Source organism: Petaurus breviceps, unplaced genomic scaffold (assembly GCF_028583685.1).
Source record: "Petaurus breviceps papuanus isolate PSGF00001 unplaced genomic scaffold, PetGlider_PUasm1.0 551, whole genome shotgun sequence".
Lineage (NCBI taxonomy): Eukaryota > Metazoa > Chordata > Mammalia > Diprotodontia > Petauridae > Petaurus > Petaurus breviceps.
In genome coordinates, this window is record NW_027186372.1 from 1,798,103 (window position 1) to 1,803,532 (window position 5,430).

Sequence of the window (5,430 nt, forward strand, 5' to 3'; positions counted from 1 at the left end):
TACTCCCACAGCCTCTGCTCTTCCTCAGTGAAGCTTCCCTCTGCTGTTCCCGTCTCCTCAGCTTCTCCCTCCTCTTCAGGGTTTCCAAATCACTCTCCCCTCTCTTGTCCACAGCTCCTTAGTTGCTCTCATCTTCCTGCTCCAACCTCCTGTGCTTCTCCAGTTCTCTTTGCTTTTTTCCCCTAGCTCTTTGCTTCAGTCTTTCCTGTTTCTCCTCCCTCTCTTCTTTCTCCATTGTTCCCAGATGCACAGAAGTTCCCATCTCTCTGGGCTCTGTACACTCTCCTTTTCTCTCCAGCTCAGTTCTTTCAATGATGATTCTTTGCCTTCTACCTCCAGGTTTCAAAGCCATTTTCCCCTTTCACTTACATTTCTCTTCTTCCCAGCTCCTCAGAAGCTTCCATTTCTCCTGCTTTTCTCTTTAGTTACTTATGTTTTTTTCATGACCCTTTGTACGCTCCTGTCATTCATGCCTTCCTTCTCAGCTATTCTTTTCTCTTTTTGGTGTCCCTCAAAATCTCTGCTCCTCTATTCTCATCTATAACTTATCTTCTCTGTGTACAGCTGCTTGGGTGCTCCCAACTCCCTGCTCCATTCTTGTCTTTTATTCTTTTCTATTTTTCCTCTTTAGTAATTTCCACAAACCTGCTCCTTTATCTTTTGTTTCCATGTCCTCTTTAGTTTTCTCTTGTCTATTTTACAAGGTTTTCAAATTATTCCAGTCCTTTCTGCTTCTCTTTTTTCTTCTCTCTCTTCTTCACAGCTCTTTAATGATTCATTTTGTTTCTCCAGTTTTCTGTTTCTCTGTTATCCCTAGCCGCTCCCATCTCCTTGTAATACTAATGTAATTTAAAGATTCCCCTGTATTGGCTTTGTTTTTGGTTTGATCATGTTAAAGCCCAGAGTTTGTTAATCCCACGTGTGGGATGGACTTGTTGACATGAAAAGAGAGGGCTGAACAGGGAGGAGCTGGTGACATAAATTTAAAGAGACACAAGAAAAGAGAGAGGCAGAAGAACTTTTTGGAAGCAGCAACTTTGGAGGCAGAGAGAGACTGAGAGGATTGCTGAGGGTCACTTTGAATTGCCCGGGACTTTGAGAGCTGCCACCTAGAGCTGCCAAGGACCGAGGAGACATGGTTGTTATGCTGGTATTTTGTCTGTATGTTTTGATGTTGTTTTGCCAGATTTGCCCACTGGTGAAAGACAGTCCTGTTGTTGCAGAGGTCTGGAAACCTTGCTGTTGCTTCAGAGCTACTGAGACTGTTCTGCAGACACAGAGTAAATACTGTCCACTGATGAAGGACAGTGCTGTTGTTGTAGAAGTCTTAGAACCCTGCTGTTTGTTCACAAGCCCTGAAGAAGGCTTTTCTTGTTGTATGTTTACAGAAATCTTGGAAGGGGGTTTTGCTAATATTTTCAGGGGTCCTAGGACTGTTCTGCAGACAGAGAATAAATTAATGAAGAGACTGGCAATGTATCTTGTGGCCTTGCTAAGCTTTGTCTCCCCAGGAACAAAGATTGCTGAGAACTTGCCTCCTGTCAAGATGAAGAAAAGACCTCCATTTGGGTATTAAATGCTGTGCTTATGCTTGTTGTAACTCTGGGGTAGATTCAATTGTGATCCAGGGGTGGGGAACTTTTGACCTTTTTGTGCTCTGTGATTGAACAAATGAATGTACTTTACTTATGATTGGAAGCTAATCTCCATTTGAGAACAGGGATTTTGTGATGGAGTAAATGAATGTACAGCCTACGGGTGGAGTAATATTTAGAAGAGGGACTTTGTAATTGATTAAATGAATGTAATTTCCTGGGGTGGGGTAGTACTTGATTAATTCAGGTAGTACTTGGAAATTATTGAATCACACTTAGTAAATGCTGTATTTTGAATTATGCTATATTTTGATTCTGTCTGTTCTTAATTTGTCACTGAATAAAATGGAGAGCACCTATGCTGGTATTTTGAACCTTGGGAAGTTGCCTTTGCTTGGCATTACATTACATCCAATCTCTCCTCTCCTTTCATGACTTCAGCACCTTCTCCATATCCTTTGCTTCTTTCTCCTCAGAGAAATTAGGTCCACACAGCTATTGTCTCTCTGCTCCAGTCTTCTCTGCTTCTTCTTTTCCCTGGGCTGCTCATTCATTTCTGCCATAGAGAGTTCCATCATCCCTGCTAATATCTTTTCAGTTGTTTCTCTTTTCTGTCATTCACAACTCTTTAGCTATTCTTATCTCCTGGTTTCAAACTCCTCATTTTTTCTTTTTAACTACCCTTCTCTGTTTTTATGGCTAAACAGTTCTGTTCCTGTCTCCAAAACTTAGTCTCCTCTACCCATTCTTTAGAAGCTGCTCTCTGGACAGGGTATGGTAGTGCACACCTATCATCCCTCTTACTAGGGAGGCTGATGCTGGTGAATCCATTGAGTTCAGAAGTTCTTAATTGCAGTGGGTTAAGGCCAATTGGGTGTCAGCACTAAGTTCAGCACCAGTATGATGAGCTCAGGAGTAGGGGCCTACCTGGCTAAATCAGCCCAAGGACAGAAATGGAGCAGTTCAAAAGCTCCTATTGGGGTGAGGCCTGTGAGTGCCTGTAATGGGAATGTAAATTTTAAAGATCTTCCCTGCCCCTAGGCTAAAGTGCACCTGGAGCCTGCGGTGGGAGGCTTGTTTTTCAGTACTTTTTGATTAGCCAGTGAGTCAATAAGGTTGTTACATTCTCTGAGTCAGGAGAAGGCTATATAAGCCCTGATGTGTAGCTTTGTTTTGGGGTTCACTTTGAGAAGTGTTCTGTGATTTGATCAGATGTCCAGAGCCCCCAGGCTTTGAAACCCAGATGTTGTTTGGTATGGATGTAATGGTTGGACAGTTTGGAAATCTGTCTACTTGATCTGTTTTTGTCTTGATAATTCTGTCTGTATACTTTGAAGTTTGGGGTGCTGACCTCTTTCCCCTGAACTAGGTAAATGATACATATTTGACTGATTAAAGTAAGCTTGTTAACCCATTTTGAGCTGCTTTCCTTTATCAAAGCAGATCCAACAACCTGTGGTGGCAGCAACCCTGGGGATGCTGGGGTGCTTGCCGCTACAAAATGGCGTCATGAACAGGATCTGCAGAGTAAAAGGAAAGTATGGGGACTGGGATAATTGTTTGTTTCCCAGTTGTGGTAGCTGTGACTCTGTGGAGCCATGGAGCATGAGAGAAGAATGACCTGCATGCAGACTTCGCTGAGCTGAGAGCAGGAATGGTGAGCTGCCTGAATCAGGACCTGGGCAGAAGCCAGGAGCAGCTGCCGCCTTCGGGAGGAGAAGGAGCCCAGGAGTTCGGAATTCAGCCACAGGAAAAGATAAGAACTGAGCAGCAAAGCAGGGGCACTGAATGTGTTTCCTGGCTGCATCCCACAGTTTGGGACCCAGGGGGAGGATGGACTTGTGACTATGGTGGGGGGGATGAAGTACCTTGGACCCCCAAGGACCCCACTTGTTGGTTTTGTTGCCCAGCCCCATCTCTGTGCTTGGAAGTGGGGGCTGGAGCTGTGTGAGGGGAAGGACATCCCTCCCCCCCTTCTCCCAAGAGAGCTTTATTTGGACTCTGGAATTGAAGTGATAATGCTATGTACTTTGTGTTTGTTTAAGGCCCAATGGCCACTTTGGTAACTTTAGTTCTGTATCTTGAAAATGTGACCTAAGAGATGTTTTAATGCTAATTCAAAAGTAAATTGACTATGCTATGGGCATGAAAGACCTTGGTGCCCAATGTAATGGGAATGTAAATTTTAAAGATCTTCCCTGCCCCTAAGCTAAAGTGCACCTGGAGCCTGTGGTGGGAGGCTTGTTTTTCAGTAGATACTTCTTGATTGGCCAGTGGGTCAATAAGGTTGTTACATTCTCTGAGCCAGGAGAAGGCTATATAAGCCCTGATGTGTAGCTTTGTTTTGGGGTTCACTTTGAGAAGTGTTCTGTGATTTGATCAGATGAAACTCTGGAAAGCCTTTGTCCAGAGCCCCCAGGCTTTGAAACCCAGATGTTGTTTGGTATGGATGTAATGGTTGGACAGTTTGGAAATCTGTCTACTTGATCTGTTTTTGTCTTGATAATTCTGCCTGTATGCTTTGAAGTTCGGGGTGCTGACCTCTTTCCCCTGAACTAGGTAAACGATACATATCTGACTGATTAAAGTAAGCTTGTTAACCCATTTTGAGTTGCTTTCCTTTATCAAAGCAGGTCCAAGAACCTGTGTTGGCAGCCACCCTGAGATCGCTTGGGGTGCTTGCTGCTACAGTGCCTGGGTTAGATAGGGAGATCCTATCTAAAAAGTCATTAATAAAAGAGGTATTCTCTCCTTCTCTATTGTTCACAGTTCCCCAAGTGACAGCTGCTCTCAGCACTTCAGGTGAGTCCCTCAGGCCAGCTCCTTCTGCCTCTCCAGGTTCACAGATCTCTGGTGCTTTTCCTCAATGGCTTCCATTTCTCCTGCAGTGCCCCTCTCCTCCACTTCTTTTACCCATCCAGCTGCTTGTTTAGAGATCTGTTCTCCTCTTCTTCTATTTCACATCTTAGTTGTTCTGCTCGGATCTTCAGCCATGCCCAAGATGCTCTATTTGGTCATTCCATTTTCTTTAGGTGCATCAGGGTCATTTGTCCTTTTCACTTGTTGGCCTCCAAACATCTGCTTTCAGGTAATGCTCCATCTTCAGTTTTTCTCATATTGTCAGCTGTTCTCTATTTCCCTTTCTCAATATCCCTTATTGTGAGACCTGAGGTTGGAGTGAGAAAAAAGATAACATTTGAGGGTATAGAAAATCAATGTTTTTATTCCTTGCTTTTTCTATGAGTTCCCATCCTTCCTGCCTTCAAGATATCTGTAACCCACCTTTCACAGAAATTCCTTCCCTCCACTAAAATTATTCTACAAATCTCATACCTTACCTATTTGCCCTACAGACTTCCTTCTGTATTTCTTATATATATATATATATATATATATAATGTATATATATATATATATATCTTTTTCCTTCTCTTTTCTTTTTTTTAAATTTATTTCTTTTTAGTTTTCAACATTCACTTCTATAAGATTTTGAGTTTCAAATTTTTTCCCCATCTCTCCCTCTCCCCACTTAAGACAGCATGTAATTTGATACAGGCTGTATATATGTATTCATATTGAACCTATTTTCACATTGGTCATGTTGTAAAGAAGAATTAGAACCAATGGCCAAAATCACAAGATAAAAGAAACAAACAAAAAAGAAAAAAGACAGAGAGCAAATAATATGCTTCAATCTTCATTCAGACCCCATGGTTCTTTTTCTGGATGTAGACAGCACTTTCTATCATGAGTCCTTTGGAGTTGTCTTGTATCCTTGCATTGCTTAGAAGAGATAAGTCTATCAAAGTTAGTCACAGCATAGCACATTGTAGCT

The 5,430-nt window shown here is 42.5% G+C and overlaps 1 long non-coding RNA gene across 1 annotated transcript; it reads left to right on the forward strand.

Annotated features, from left to right (window-relative positions):
- The first annotated feature begins 2,591 nt into the window (after positions 1-2,591).
- LOC138172495 (uncharacterized) lies at positions 2,592-4,199 on the forward strand. Its single transcript, XR_011171136.1, has 2 exons — positions 2,592-2,964; positions 3,167-4,199. It is a non-coding gene; the product is annotated as an uncharacterized lncRNA (long non-coding RNA).
- The last annotated feature ends 1,231 nt before the right edge of the window (positions 4,200-5,430 follow it).